The 16,670-nt window shown below is 40.4% G+C and overlaps 1 protein-coding gene across 6 annotated transcripts in view; it reads right to left on the bottom strand.

The window, feature by feature from the left end:
* Positions 1–16,670, bottom strand: part of B3GALT1 (beta-1,3-galactosyltransferase 1) — a 344,112-nt gene that overhangs the window by 32,912 nt on the left and 294,530 nt on the right. For all 6 annotated transcript variants that reach the window (XM_045033900.1, XM_023259425.2, XM_019838212.3 and 3 more), the window contains one exon: positions 7,161–7,294. The gene's annotated coding sequence lies outside the window, so the exon portion shown is untranslated. The remainder of the gene's footprint in view (positions 1–7,160; positions 7,295–16,670) is intronic.

Raw genomic sequence — 16,670 nt, 5'->3', positions numbered from 1 at the left:
TTGTTCTCTCTTTTCAACCTATGAATTGTGTAATATTCTGGTTTCCATTCTGGTCTGTTCAGTGGCAGAGCCACAGGTCAGGAAGGACTTTGGTTATAGCACATCCAAGGCCATAAATAAACACAGCATTAGAAAAGCAAACTCTTGGATGCCAGCTATGCAATGAAGGGAAACTGCCATATCTGTGGCCAGAGAGAGGGCAGGGTGAGTATCATTTGCAGAGCTCCCTGCTCCTCAGCCCTCCACTGCCCAAAGCCAGAGCAGCTGCTTAGCATCATCTTGTTCATTCTGTTTTACCCGGGTGCCAGTCTAGGCTGGTCCAGTCTCCTGTAAGCACCTAAGGTTACAAGGCAAGTAAACAACGAGTTAGCATTCTAACTCAGGCCATCTGACTCTGGGGTTCACACTGTAAACGACAGTATAGGTCACATTCCCAGCACCTAGAAACAGTACTATTTCTGGTTTTCCTTTTATGTCTCTGTGATGGTTAATTTTATGGGTCAACTTGGCTGGGCCACGGTGTCCAGATATGTGGTCAAACATCATGCTGGATGTTCCTGTGAGGGTGTTTTAGATGAGATTTACATTTAAGCCAGGACTTTTGAGTAAAGCAGAGTTCTGTCCATAATGTGGTGGGGGTGGTGTGGGGTAGGGCTCCTCCAATTAGATGACAGTCTGAATAGAACAAAAGGTGGATTTTCCCCGAGGAAGAAGGAATTCTCCAGCAGACTGCTTTCAGACTTCATCTGCAATGCTTGCTATTCCTGGTTTTCCAGTAAAATGCCTTGGGACTCCAACTGTCATTCTTACCTGAGTCTCCATCCTGCTGGCCTCCCCTATCAGATTTTACACTCCCCAAGCCACCACAATCCTTAAAGTATAACTAGACACACACACACACACACACACACACACACACACACACACTCACACACATTCCACTGGTTCTGTTTGTCTTGAGAACCCTGCCTGACTAGTATAGTCTTCTTTGCTTATAAATTCCTTAAGCTAGGTTCTAGACCCTCTTTTCCTCTCAGGTCTAAGTTTTGCCTATTCTCTAAGCAAATTTTTCCTGCCCATGGTCTCAGGTATTATCCATATGCCAATAACTCTTGAATTTATACTCTAGCTCAGATGTGTCTATGGAACTCCAGACCCATATATCCAACTGTGTACATGGCATGTGTTCTTGGATCTCTGGGGAGCATCCGAATGTGGTGTGTACAAAGGTAAATTTGTGATCTTGCAACCCTGATCCTCTTCTAGGGTTCCTTATCTGTGTGAAATGTACCCACAACCCTGTGAAAGACCAGGAGCCATTCTTAACAGCACTCTCTCCCTTATCTCTGCACTTAATTGATCACCATGTCCTTTCCATGTCACTTTAGAAACTTCTTATATCTTTACTTCACTCTATCCCCATTACCACCACCTGACCTATCCGTGAGGATTTCTTGCTTTGGCTCGTACAGTAACTTTCCCAGTGGCCTGCATGCTCCTTTCTGTTGCCCTCCAATCATTTTTTCTTCATAGCCACAATGACCTTTCTAAAATCAAAGCTGATCATGTCATTCTGTGCCATGACGTGTTTGAAACCATTCAGTGACTTTCTACGGCACTTTAGGAAGAGGGTAAATTCTTAGCGTGACTACAAGATGGTTCCCAAGGCTCTGCATGATCTCATTCTGCAGTGTTTCTTCATTGCTCTCTGTATTCCAGCTACTCTTACTTTTTCTTCAAGTCTTCCTCACATCACTGGTCCTATGCACATACTGTTTTCATTTTTAAAAAGGTGCAACATTATTCCTAACCTCTCAACTCTCATATCAGGAGTCACTTTGAAAGACAAGTTTTTTTTTTTTTTAATGTTTATTCATTTTTGAGAGACAGCAAGAGACAGAGTGCAAGAGGGGAGGGGCAGAGAGAGGGAGACACAGAATCTGAAGCAGGCTCCAGGCTCTGAGCTGTCAGCACAGAGCCTGATGCAGGGCTCGAATCCACAGACCACGAGATCATGACCTGAGCTGAAGTCGGCTGCTTAACCTACTGAACCACGCAGACGCCCCACCCTTCCCTCATTCTTACCCAGATTTTTTTGTTGTACAATCTTATTTACCCCAACTAACACAAATAATAATAGCTGAGATTTATTGAGTGTTTACCAAGTTCAGGTGTCAAGCATAATGCTCAATATTTCACATTAATCATATTTAAATATTATATAAGTAAAAAATACAACAAAATCTGAGCAGTATGTAATATTATTACTCTTTTTCACAGATAAGGAGCCTGAGAACCTGGGTGGGAAGCAGAGTAAAGACTTAGTGGATATTTGGCTCTCCCACTGGACTGTGTATGGAGTGAGGTGAGGCCATATAAAATGTGTTTAATGCCTACTTGTTGATCGAAATAATAATGGATATTTGAATGAATAATGAACTCGGATATATTTTAATATGGGAACTGAGTATCCCTTTAATTCTCCACTCTAGTCATCTATGAGATTATTTACAAAATTCTGGATAGTTGCTTATAAATGACAAAATGGTGTCTCCAGTGTTAGAGATGTTTTAGAGTATCTTCCACTCTTCATTTTGATGATTATCTGCTCCATTTCCACATGAGGCAGCTATTCAGTTTAATTCTGCTCACAGTGAAGGGTTGTTTTTTTTGTCCCAGTCCTTCTAGGGCTTATCAAATAGAGGGGGGGGGTCACACCTGTGTTAGCATGCTGTGAGCACGCTGTGTTAGGTAAGCCCACATAGCTGCTATAACGAATAAACCCTAAATTTCCAAGTTTAGTACAACATATAGTTATTTTTTATTTGCGTCACAACCTAATAGGGGTGTTCCCACTTGGCCAGACAGCTTTCCACCTGGTTATCTAGGAGCCCAGTTTCCTTCCATCCCTGAAGGCCTCAGAGTTCCTCCTCTCACTCCAACAGCATCAGGGGAGAGTGCACATGGAGAAGGCACATGTACTTCCTAAAAATCCTGGCCCCCAAATGAAGCATGTCATTTACACTCACACTCCATTGTGAGAAAGTCGTCATGTGGACATTCCCAGTTCTCAGGAAGGCAAGGAAATGCTGTCTAGTTAGATGCCCAAGAAGAAAAGAGAGAAAACATATTTGAGTGAGTCACCAACCATTTTTGCCCTAGCTCCCAACCCTATAAAACAGAGCAGAGACAGGCTTTAAGATTAGTACAAAGTACCCTGGCAGATGGGAAGATGGAGCTTCATTTGAATGGTGGATATCTTAAAGACCAGTGGAGGAGGGGATTTTGAGTCTTGAAGGAAAGGTAAGTCCTTGATAGAAAGAGATGCTAACAGGTATAACTGAGACCATGCCAAAAATGATGTCAGAAGCCAGGATGGAGTAAGTGTATGAGAAAAATGTATGCCTGGGCATTGGTCTATGTGTATATATCTCAGAATGATGTAGAAATTATTTTAATGATATCTTTTTCCTGGTTTTCCTGAACTCCTTCTATAAGTAATTAAAGAACAAACAGAATTACCCCCTCCACCGTATCTTATCCCTAATGTGAAGATATGAAATAATTAGAGGGTGTGCTGTGTAAGAACTTTAATGCCATCGAAAACTTCTATTTTTAAGACTGTGCTAATTATACGGGATGAGGCTGAACAAAAGGAAGATTTACAATTAGCAGAGCACAGTTTATTACAACCATCTCTGTTTAGAGGCTCTTCTGAACCTATATATGTAATAAATGAAGACTGATCTAGTGTTTACCATTTAGAGGACAACTCTGGAGATCATAGAAATGCAAGGCTGGGCTACTTTGGATATGATAGTGGTGATGGTATAGGAAGACTTTTACACTCTAGTCTAAGTGGTAGAGAGGAAAGACAAGGGTTTTTATTTATTTTTTTTAAAATTTTTTTTTTCAACGTTTATTTATTTTTGGGACAGAGAGAGACAGAGCATGAACGGGGGAGGGGCAGAGAGAGAGGGAGACACAGAATTGGAAACAGGCTCCAGGCTCTGAGCCATCAGCCCAGAGCCTGACGCAGGGCTCAAACTCATGGACGGCGAGATCGTGACCTGGCTGAAGTCGGACGCTTAACCAACTGCGCCACCCAGGCGCCCCAAGACAAGGGTTTTTAGAGGGGGAAGACCTCTGTTCCTTCCTTGGTCTGCCACTCATTGGCTGGGTGATCCTAACCTTTCTGGGCTATTTCCTCCACTGTATGGGGATAATACTACATATGAAAGCACTTAACACTGAGCCTGGACTACATTAAGGACCCAGGTTTTTTTTAAGATCCATTTCCCTTCCTTTCTTCTACTTTTCTTTTTCTTAAGCAGGATTTCATTCACCTCAATAAAAAATCCTTAAGACTTTAAGAACTGTACAAGAATGACTGTAATATCAGCTGGATGTATTTCCTCTAAATCTACCAAACTTCAATAAAGGCAGTTATAATATCTGTGGCTCTATCTGAGCAGTGTCAAGGATAAAGAAATACCTTAGTTGTCAAATCCCAGGAGGGCTGACTCAGCTCTTCTTTTCTTCCAAAAAAGATAAACTGCATCTCATGCAATCTGCTTTTTGCTAGGGGGTTTTTGTTTTGTTTTCAAACAAGATCTTCAGTGCAAAAGACAATCTCTCATACATATACATAAAAGGAGCCATGATGAGTCCCATGAAAGTTTGGGCTTTTCCCTAGATTCTGTTGCCAGAATATTAGAAATTGATATGAAAAGCTGAGAGCTTAAAAACTGCACAGTATTACATATTATTCAATTGTGAAATGCTGTGGGCTTCCCATCCCAAGCCTCAGCTCAGCTATGAATGGCCTGTATACTTAAGTGCATCTTCCTATTGACTGAAAGGATAGAGGCCCTCACTCCTGAGAAGGCATTAGGATTGCATTATCATATCAATAGCCCACATGCAAAGTTCTTGATAAAAACGATCATAATCCAGAGGCAAGAGATAAAATATGAGAGTTTGATTTGTGTAAACAAATCAAAAGCATTTAGAGTCAGCTACTTAATCTATCTCTAAGCATTGCCAGGAATATAAATATCAGAACAGCCTCAGAGTCAGAATAGGCAAGAGTTGAGAGAGTAGAAGGAACTCAAGATTATTTGCTACTTTTTTCTGATTTACTATAATCCACCCATATTGACCGCCTTTCAATTCTGTGAACCAGCCAAGCTCAGAGCCTCTTGTCTTAAAGCCTCTACAAATTGTCTTTCTGCCTCTTCAGATATGTCTCTTGTAATAGTCTGGATTGTCTCTGTTAAGCTACATTAACAAAAAGCCTCCATATCTCAGTGGCTTAAGACAATAAAGGTTTGTTTGCTCATGCTGTAGGCTGTGCATCTCCAGTGTGGGTTGGCTGGGGGACTCTGCTCTTTGGTGTCACACAAGTTCCAGGTGAAGGGACCAACCACATCTTGGACCACATGCCCTGTCAGAATGCCATAGGGAAAGGGAGCTAGAGCAACATCAATTAGATGCTCCAGCACGGAAGAGACACATATCGTTTTAATGCATAACTGACTGGCCAGATCAAATCCCATGGCCCCACGGAATCTTGGGGAGAGCAAAGCGATGCAATCCTATCACAAACCTGCAAAGGGGAGGGACAGGGAACCGCTCTCCTGCCTCACACCTGCCCTGACTACCTGTATGAAGCAAGGTCGAGCTCTTCACTGTCTTAGCACCCCTTACATTTTTCTAGAGTGCTCATCACGATTTGTAATTGCATTGCTTACTTCCTGCTTTCATTTTAATCTTTTTTTTCCCCCACTGAATTATAAGATCCCTACAAGGAAGAACTACAACAGCAGGCTAATCCTATGAAACAGTTCCCCCAAACGGTCAATCTGCCTAATATATTTAAGTCCTGAATATATTTGTCTTCAGTTTGGAGATTCCTTATGGTGTCACAGTCATGTCTCTCAGTCTATGTCCTTTTTGGCTGTGTGCTGATGCCTCTCCATTCCTCCTTATTAGAGGATCCTCTCCCCTAAATACCAGCAGGGCTAAGGCAAAGACAAACTGGGCATTCCTTCAAATGTTGGTTTGGAGCAAACTGGAAAACTATCAATTAAAACCTCACAGAAATCTCCAAAGATGGGAAAAACCAACATACCCAGTGCAAATTGCTGTAAACTTTGTAAATAATGAAAAGAAAGGAATTTGGCAAACCAGCATTTTGTTGAATTTGCCTTAGGCAAACAGATTTGCAGGGAACTAGCTCAAGGCTCCCCACCCCTACAATGGTACCTCACTGTCAAACTGAGCCTGGTGTTTAGAAATCTGAAATAACATCACTTTTTGGCCTTATGGCTAAGATCAAGTGTAGCAGTCTGAAATAACAGCCCATTTCACGGGCAAGGAAACTGTAGTTTGGAGAGATGAAGTTATTGGCTCAAATCACAGAGGCGAGGGTGGAAGAGATAAAAGTATGATTCAAGTCTCCTGGTGCCAGTGGGGGCTTCTTTTCCTGAGTCATACTCCAGGAAGGCTGCAACCATTTCAATAAACTTAGCATGCTATTTAGGGCAAAAAGTTAGTGTATAAAGGAATATTCTGAGTATTTGTTGTGCGTTTTATCATTTTAAATAAAAATATTTTAACAATTATGTGTTATTATAGATACTTTTTATAACTATTCTATCATTTTCTATAGAAAAAGACTATTATTTTCAAGTGAAATAAGAAATAATTGAAGCGCAATTGCCTGTGGGACAAGGTTATTTCAGCAAAGAAGTTTCAAGAATCAATTAGCTATCGCCTTAGAGAGATGGATTTTTAAATAGGCATTGTCTCAGGTCACCTGAGGGATATATTTAGCTCCCGGATATTTCATCCTAAAAGAGGCCACCACTAAAATCAGTCAAAGGTTTCGTAGGCGCTTGTAAATATGAATTTTTTAAAAAGGCCACTCTCTGTTTAGCTTTCATTTTTTTCTCCCCTATCATTCAGGAACACGGGTTATTTTATGGCTTATGCCAAGGGTATTTTATATGTTATAGCAGGTAAACAGTAATGAGAGGAAAAAAGGAAATGTCTCGCTTTCCTCATTAGTCCTTAGATGTTGATTTCTGATTTTATAGAATTGCTGTTAATTTCCCCAGTGACGGGCTGCATAACCAAACAGCGCCTTCTTCTCTTACCTGTTGGGCCAAAGCTCGCCGTGTACCTTTTCTCTTACTATAGGTGCAGGGCACAAAGCATGGTCTCAGCTTGTCTGATGAGGACAGTGACTTGTGCCGGGAGAAGCTGCTGCTTATTAGCAAGCTGCAGGATCCTATGCAGATAATGAAAAGAGAGAAAATGTTAGGGACAGTGGAGATTAATTCACCTCTGAGAAGTGAAAAAAAAAAAAGACTTGTATTTAGGTTACAAGTACAATAGACAAGATGGCATGAAAGCACTGAACACAGGTTGATCAAATGAAAAAAAAAAAGAATGAATAAATGAACAAATGAAGGTCGGTACTGGTCCTAGGTTTGCAAACCCATATGCCTACAAGACCAGGTAAGCAGCATGAATGAGGGGCAGGCAGGTGTGAGACGATAGGGAATGGTGGGCTGTGGACAGCACATGTCTCATCTTAAAGGGGGAGCCAGCACTCACATCTAGCCAATGGTTTTCACTGATGGCATAAGGAAAAACAGGCCCAATAATACCACAGCTTCAGATTTTCAAAGGAAGACGGAAATAAGGATTTTCATGTGAAATCTCTTGTTTTATATTTCATAAGTATAAATTAAACAAAACTTTGTGCAGGTCAAACGAGGTTAAAGCCAAAGCCTACCGGAGGGTCAGGGTTCGCTCATGGGTGGCCAGCTTTTACCTAAGATCCAATGCAACATCTTCAGTTTCAAAATGGAGAGAAAGTGAACGGTTCAGGGGGCAGAAGCCTCTTGGGCAAGGACTCAGCTAGTGAGTGGCAGAACTGGGGCTTCTTATCACGAGTATCTTCCCTTTTACCTACAACCTTTCACTCCCACTTGGGACCACTCTGAGGTTGGCTGAATCTGATCAGATCTGTTTAAATGAAACATTGGAGGCTGCCTTCAGTTGATCTGAGCCTTGGGTCTCAAGATGCATTTATATAAAAGTTCATAATAAGAGGCATAATTTTCTCTCCATTTATATTATGGAATGAGTTCTGGGTAAAGCTGGATGACGAAAATACCGTGGTCCCTCATAGGAAATAAAACTCTGATTGCAGGTGTTTGTTTGGGATGGTGTGTAAGCAGTGTGGCCAGATAGGAAGAATGGCAGTGCTGGAGTTAGGGGCAGAGGCCTGAGGGGGCCGCACTGAATCCACATGCCGGTTCCAGTTTCTGCTAACAGGTTGCTCTGTTTATACGAGAGGCAGTGCTACATGATGGCTAAGTGTATGGGATGGGTTGAAATACTGACTCAGCTGCTCACTGGGACTTAAGTTCTCTTAAATAGTGATAATGGTACCTGGATCATAGATTATACTGAGGTTTAAATGAATCGATACGCAGAAAATGCCTAGAATGGTATTAGCACTTAGAACATGTATGCTAGTATTTGTAAATGCACACGTGGTAGGGCCCTCTCCCTAAGGAGAGAAAAAGGAAAACAAACAAAACAAAACAAAACAAGACAAAAAAACCCTCAAGGCAATCTGGCTATATGCTATTACATGACAACATCCATTATGACCTTGTAACATGAGACCACTTAACCAGACTACATGTTTGTGTGTTACCATATATGGGAGACAAAGAAATAGACAATGTATTAAAAAAACTATGCCACGTGGGGTTCGGGGCTCAGTTCTTCGGGTATAAACCCAATTGAGCAGTGCTGGCATGAATAAAGTCGCTTCTTGGAAAGACAAGCCTTGGTGTCACAACTCTCTGTGTGAAAATCCTGCTACAGTGCCAACATTTATTGAATGCCTACTATACCCTAACTTACTTACATTTATTATTTGTAAGCATCACCACATTCCTCTTCATTTTATATTATTATCTTTACTTTAATAATGAGAGATAACCATGACCCTGAGAGATGGTCTCTGGTCTAATATCACTCTGGCAGGTAGTAGAACCAGGTTTGAAACTAGGTCTACACAGCTTGGATATTTTGTATAACCCACGTCTCCAGTGTTCAGCTGAAGACTCTATTTAGATCTTTAAAGGGAGGTAAAGCCAACTTTGGTCAAACGCCAAATAATTTTCAAGTCAAACACCAAAGCAAAGGAGTCCTAAAGCAAACAATTGAAAGCACTGCGATGCTTGATAATCTTCTGCCTTATATAAAAATGTACTGTTCTAGAATGCGAGTGTACCACATGACTGAGAATAAGACAGGAGAGTATGTGGCCAGTTTTTAGTGTGTGCAAAGCCTCATGCTTATCTTTTAAAATGCTATGGTTCTTAATAGATTAATAATAATAAATCAGGGGGTACCTGGCTGGCTCTGTCAATAGAGCATGTGACTCTTGATCTTGGGATCATGAGTTTAAGCCCTACATTGTGGGTAGAGATTACATAAAGAAAATAAAAATAAAATCTAAAAAAACTGTGATAAATCAAATTCCATGGAGGTAGCTTTTAAGAATTGAAACACATATTGTATATTAACATTGGGAAGATAACAACTGGATGATTTTATTTTAACATATTAAAGAAATTCCTCATTTTCACAAAATGAATATTTTCTATACAAAAAAGAATGGAATAAAACAAACATTTGTTAAGGTCTATGAAGCATTCATATGAAGCATCTTATATAAAACATATTGAATGAAGAAAAGGAAGCAAGGAGTAAAGGAAATAAGCAATTATGGACGGCTAACATGAGCTGGATCCTATGCCAGATAACTTTGTATACAATTTAGCATCTACTGAATGAAAAATAACCAAACCAGGGCCAAAATCTGTGTGGAAAATGTATGTATGGCCAACTCAATTTTCCACAGGCAGATATTTCCATTTAAACATCTTAAATCTTACTTGGACATAACTCCTTGCCTTGACCACCCATTCTGTTTTGCTTTGTTTTTTTGACATGTACACAAAATATAACTATAATTAACTTTAGCCAAGCAAGGACAGGGAGGGATGGCGTCCTCCTAACCAAAGTATTAAATTATCATCAGTGCCAGGAAAATATAAACTAGGAAACATATAGATGCAAGTTTTCTCTACTTTAGGATGAACTTAATATATCCTAAGAGATAATATCTATTTTCAGCAATAATATAGAAAGCAGGAATGTACTGCACAAGACAGGATGAAAAATATAAGCCACTTTCTACCATCTGATTTCGAAAGTGTAATTTTAGTATTCAAGTTTGAGGCATAGCAACCTTACAGAATAAAAAAGGCATCCACATCCAAATGTTGGTTTTGGAATACAAAACAGTATTTCAAAGTCAAATAGAAATTAATTTGTTCATTATATACTCTTTTGGATAATTGCCATTATTGCTATTTCTCCTTGGGCAGATAATTGAAAATTGGCTATATAAATTGTTGTGTTTTTCTGGGGAAATAGCCTAGACTCAAAATTTGTCACCCACATCTTAATCTAAGTTACAATTTTACCAGGATTAAAAATTATAGCTACTCCAGTGCATTATTCTATTACACATCATTAACATCTTCCCTTCTTTTTAGCTTCATGTGGCAGAAAAGAATTCCACCAGGGCCATATTTGAGGAATCACATTCATTTTGTGTGTCTCCACATGAGAGTTAGCTATGAAGTATTTTAGTGAAGAATAGGACAAATAAAATAGTAATATTTGGACATGAGATTTTTTTCTCCCCAGTTCTGCTTCAGCCTTCTTTGCAGCAACAAAGGGATTTGCACTGTGAATCTCTAATGTCAACATCTGGCCACATTTGATTCCGGTTTGTGTGTGGTCTGTCTGCAACCAAGGACTTGAATAAAGGCTGACAGAACAAAACAGAAAGTGCTGCTGAGTTGCCTATTTATTAACTTACCAAAGTAAGTTTTGTGATTCATTAGGAAATCAGGTGAAGGTAATACCTGACCTAATTAGTTAACAAATTTAGAAGACAGAACAGGGTTTCTCACTTTGTAAGTTTCACTGGTCATGAATGTAATTTTCCTTTTCTCTTCTCACAGCCTGAGTTCCTGGGAAACAGACTTTGAGACTCTGAGATATCCACGCAGCAAGTTTATTGGGGCATGTTCTTGGGAGTGACACCCAGGCCATGATGAGAGGAGAAGGAAGAAAGGGAGGGATAGGTTGAGCTGTGATGCAGTCACAAGGAGGCCTTAATGGACCCCAAGGCAGTGCTGGAGCAGGGATACACCTGTAGAGGTCAGTGTGTGCCACAGCCAGCTTGTATTGCTGTAACTTCTGCGGCTAGGTCTTCCCTATTCTACACAGGGTATTATTCTAATCCTAGGATTTCTAGCCCTGCTGTGTTGCCAGGGATCTTTATTGTTGCCTTTCTGAAAGAGGCAACTGAGCTCTCTTGGAAACAGAATCAGCCCTATGCGATAAGACTCGGTGATATGACTGCCAAAGCCTAAGTGACAGAGTTATCAAAAGTAAGTACTGACGATGATCGGACAACATCCTGGAAAAAAATACTTAGAAAAAAATAAGCCAACTGAAATGACTTTGTTTCAAAGTACTTCCATTTCCTTGTATGTAAACATGGTCATTCATACCAATAAAGTAGAATGGTAATAATGGCAGCATGTCTTTGTTTAATGAAGTCTTTAAATATTTATGGAGGCAGTTCAGGATGTATACCATAAGGAGGGAGAAGATTTTTAAGTGTATTAACCAAGCCACACAAAGAATTTCTGTTAAAATAATTCCAGTTTTTTAAAAAAGTTAATTCCTAGGAAAGATGAATTAAGCCAACTTCCGTGTGCAAATACCAACATCTTTAGGAAACTCAGAGAGGTGGTGTTGAGAGACTTCACCGTTGGCTGGCGCAGCAGAAACTTTCAGGGGGACCATTCTGCACAAAGCTGCACATCTATCAAGGTTCTTTCTTCTTTTGAGTCCTTTATGCCTTAGAGAAAGGCACTAGAGAGACCCAAGATTTGACGAGCGGTGACAGATTGTACATAAACTCTTCTCAGCTTTGCTCTTTAACATGCTACGCTAAATCGTGGCATGGCAGCAATTGTCAAACTCCACTTGGGCATCCAACATAGCGAAAAACAGTAGACTTCACATGGAGAAGAAGTTCTCCCAATTTTAGCACATGAGGCTAGAATTATGACACTCAGTAAGAAAAGTGTGGATGATTCCAGAATTCAGTGATTAAAAAGTGACTGATATTGACTACATCTATTCCATTGTCTATCATGTTTCTGTAACAGGCTTCAAAGCAGAGAGAAAGTGAGGTTTCCAAAAAATGTTCTTCCATGACATAAAATCACTGGGCACAAACTCCATCTGACGTGTCGCAGCTTAGCCCAGAGCCTTGTACCTGGCAGGAACTCAGTCTCTCTCCACACTTTGATCTGAGATGAACTGATGAAATATAGCCATGGCCACATGTGGATTCTAGAATCAGCTTCTTAATTCCTCTCCTGTAATATCCACTGCTTCATTCAACAAAACTATGTTGAATATCTTCTATTATTAAGGTGTTCTACTAGGAGCTAGAAATATACAGAAGAACTCATATCCTTCCTGAAAAAGATACAATTCAGATAACAAAGTATAGTAATGGAAATACTGAAGTACAAAGGAGAGACACTGAACTGAGCGTGGCTGTGTGTGCACACACATGCACAGCACTTGGGGTGTAACCAAATGCATTTTTCTCTTGAATGAGGTGTTCAGAAAACTGAAAAAATTATTTGTTTTTATCTGAGAGATTGAGCATGTGAGTGGGGGAGAGGGGCAAAGGGAGGGAGACTGAGAGAGAGAGAGAGAGAGAGAGAGAGAGAGAGAGATTGAGGATCTTAAGCAGGCTCCACACTCAGCATAGAGCCCATTGCGGGGCTTGATCCTACAACCCTGGGATCATGACCTGAGTGGAAACTGAGTCCGACACTCAACTGACTGAGCCACCCAGGTGCCCCCAGAGTACTAAATATTAAGACCAATAGCTCTCCCTGTTCTGACTGAAAAATACAAATGCAATTAATGTTTCTGCCAATAAAACTGGAGACATTGTGAGGATAAAGGAGTTTAGCATGGAGCCCCAGATCATACGGCCTGTTTTTCCTGATTTTCAGTTGAAATACATGTGAGCTAGTCTTTCAACAGTTAAACGATATTTTTATTTTCCTTTTAAGAGCAATTCACATACTAGGTCCTGGTGATTTAAAGAAGAATGAAGAAAATCCAAGTTGTTTTCAAAGTCTTATTAAGTAAGAAATTCCAGGGGCACCTGGGTGGCTCAGTCGGTTAGGCATCCGATTTTGGCTCAGGTCAAGATCTTGCGGTTTGTGAATTTGAGCCCTGCATCGGGCTCTGTGCTGACAGCTCAGAGCCTGGAGCCTGCTTCAGATTCTGTGTCTTCCTCTTTCTCTGCCCCTCCCATGCTCATGCTCTGTCTTTCTCTGTCTCTCAATAATAAACAAACGTTAAAAAAATTTAAGCAAGAAATTCCTATGAACCTTTTAAAAGTTTGATATAACTTCATGACATTTTTCAGGAATAAAAATGTCCTAATTTATGTTCACTTATAAAAGTTTAGTCTGTATAAATGAGTTGCTTCACAAATGATTTTGGTACAACATGAATTTACGCTGATAACAAGCAAACACAGAACAATGGAATCGATCATTATTTGTGTTTGGCTGTCCAACTTTGTAGCTACAGCTTTATCTCTGCCTTTATAGCTGCTGAAGTTGGTTCTGAAAATTAAGACCATTCCAAAGCATATGTGGAAAGAAATTCTGCAAAGCTTGCATATTGACTGAGTCAACTATTGCCTTGCTGGATTTCTCAGTTCGTGCTCCACATATCTTGAAAATACTGTTATTGTAAATCATGCCATGTGAGCTTGTGGAATTTGAACATGACTGCTGATTTTGAACATGACCTATTTGAACATGACTGTCTGCAGCCAGTTAGTTCCAGTGAGAATTCAGTGTGACCCATCTGTGGGCAGTTGCTTTCATTTTTTTGTTTCTATAGGCATCTTATTCTAAATCAGTCTTTTTAGGAATGGATATGGCATCTGTCACTAGAGATAATGGGTGAGAGAATAGGCCAGTATTCGTACAAATACATCACCACCATTAAAAAAACAGCAAAACTAACAGTCTGAAATACATGCCCTATAGACAATTGGAGCAGCAGCAGCACCTCTTAATTCAAAGGGCAGCATCTTGAAATCTGGAAAGTGATCCTCCTTCTGACTTAAGAGGTTCCCCACCATACCCAAGCGCATTTGGTTCAGATGCCAACAACCATTTTGACCAGTCAGAGGCATGATGGAGAACCTGCGGGAGCTTCTGCAGAGGGTGGGAAGTGGGGGAGGTGGGGACTTACAGAGAGGTCACCTTTGTCCTTAATGGCGATTTCTGTATTTCAGGGTCAGTGAGACTTGTCAGAACTGTGGCATGGTAAGCAATTGGTCCAGTTTGGAAGCAGTGCATCTTTTCTTCAAAAACAAAGCACTTCTCTTACCCTAGGTTTGATGGGTACTTAGATGCACAAAGAAGAGGTACTCTGTTACTTCCAAATGGGGCATGCTTTCCTCAGTAGACCTTCCAAAGGAATGGGGAGTTAAAAATCTGCTGTCAAAGTGTTTTCCACGCCGTGGCTAACTTACCCAGAAATCAGTTGAGAAATGTCCGGAACAGCTGGAACTCATGTTAGAAAACACAAGTCTTTGGGGTGCCTGCATGGCTCAGTCAGTTAAACACCTGACTCTTGATTTTGGCTCAGGTTATGATCTCATGGTTTGTGGGTTGGGGCCCTGCATCAGGCTCTGTGCTGGAAGTGCTGAGCCTGCTGGGGATTCTCTCTCTCTCTCTCTCTCTCTCTCTCTCTCTCTCTCTCTTTCTCTCTGCCCCCCTCTCAAAAATAAACAAACATTTAAAGAAAAAAAAAACACAAGTCCTTTTATTTGGAAAACAAAGAAAGGTGAAGCTTATAGACTGAGTTCACAGGAAGACTAAATTTGAATATCAGACACTTAAGAAATGGGTTCATAACAGAAAGCTTACAATTTTGACTACAATTACACTACATGAATGCACTTTTATATCTTTATGCTGGTACTTTGTTTAATGCTATTTTTTTTTTTCAAGTTTTGAGATCCAGAATGCCCTGCTCACTAAAGGTCCTGGAAGCCACCTACACCTCACGCCCTCGACAGCAACATCACCTGGGCTGCTTACCATTCTTTGTTGCCTTAAACTTCTCTGATGTTTAGGCAGCCCACTCAGTCACTGAGAATAGGGTGGGCGAGCTACACCCTCATCACGTTTTCTTCTTGTGTTACTATTTTTGCCTGATTTCTTTTCAGGAGGAAGCTGTTGTACACTTTAACTGGACAGATATGAAGAAAAGAAGCTCTTTTTCTCCCAAGATAACAATCAATGACCTTTGGCAATAAGTGCAAAGCTCTCTGGAATTCTATTTAAAAAGTATCTGATAAACTGCCTTTGGGTGCATGGGTTGTTTTCTTTGTGTGGGGCAGGAAGTGGGACCTACTAAGCTTAGCCAGCTTAGCTGGATGTTACTTAAACTGTAGGCAGTGAACAAAGATGTGCTCTATAGTACACGGATAGCTGGAATGATCAATTTTACAGTTGAAAGTTACATTAAACCTGATTCTGCCTATATTCATTAAACTTAGTGCAATAGTGGCCTCAAAGATATGGTACCTGATGCAGTCCATCTGTTGCTTCCCATCAAAACCTTCTTGGTCTGGCTCCTAAAAAACCAGTCAGTTCCTTTTTTTATTTCAATGAAAAATAAAAAAGAAATTTTCAGAAAAGTCACAAATCAGGGCAACTGTGTGTGTACTCCTTGTAATATATTTCCCCTGGAAAGAAATGGTGATAAATACAAAAGGGCCTGAGAAATACACCTCTATTAAAGTAAAATACAACTCTTTCACTGGCTAAACGCATACCTAGAACTGCCCACTACTCCACAGGATCGTGACACATTTGATGGAGTGAGGGTGTAAATGGGTCACTCAGAATGTCCTTTTTTTTTTTAAAGGTATTCCTTGGGGGAGTTGTGGATAAATGGACTGAATGTTATTTCATTTCTGAAGCCTCTGTGCAGGAAGTGAAAGAAGCGAACTACGCAGAGCAAAACCACCTGCTAAAGGTCAAAGAGATGGGCAAGCTGTGGAAAGCCCCCGCGTGGAGGAGGCCCTGCCAGAGGCACAAGCAACCGCCCATCTTCTTCTCTTCCTTCCCTGGAAGATGCCGTACCTGAAATCATGCAGAATCAAACAATGCGTGTTCCAAAATCAATAGAGCTAAGTAGACTGTGAAATCTCTAGGATGATAAAACACCACACATGCCCACTCTATACCACCACCACAGCAACAGTTTTTATTTTTGTAAAGCAATTATCAACTTATGTATAAATGATTACAGTATTTGAGATCCAAGATCCGTGGAAAATCTGATGTTGCAATCAAAACGTAATTGAGCTATTTTGGAATAGAAAGCCTATTTGCTCTTCAAAACACATAAATATCTAAAAATTAAAT

This window comes from Felis catus, chromosome C1 (assembly GCF_018350175.1).
Source record: "Felis catus isolate Fca126 chromosome C1, F.catus_Fca126_mat1.0, whole genome shotgun sequence".
Taxonomy (NCBI): domain Eukaryota; kingdom Metazoa; phylum Chordata; class Mammalia; order Carnivora; family Felidae; genus Felis; species Felis catus.
Note: the sequence above shows the minus strand (reverse complement) of the source record. Positions and strands in the feature narration are given on the sequence as shown.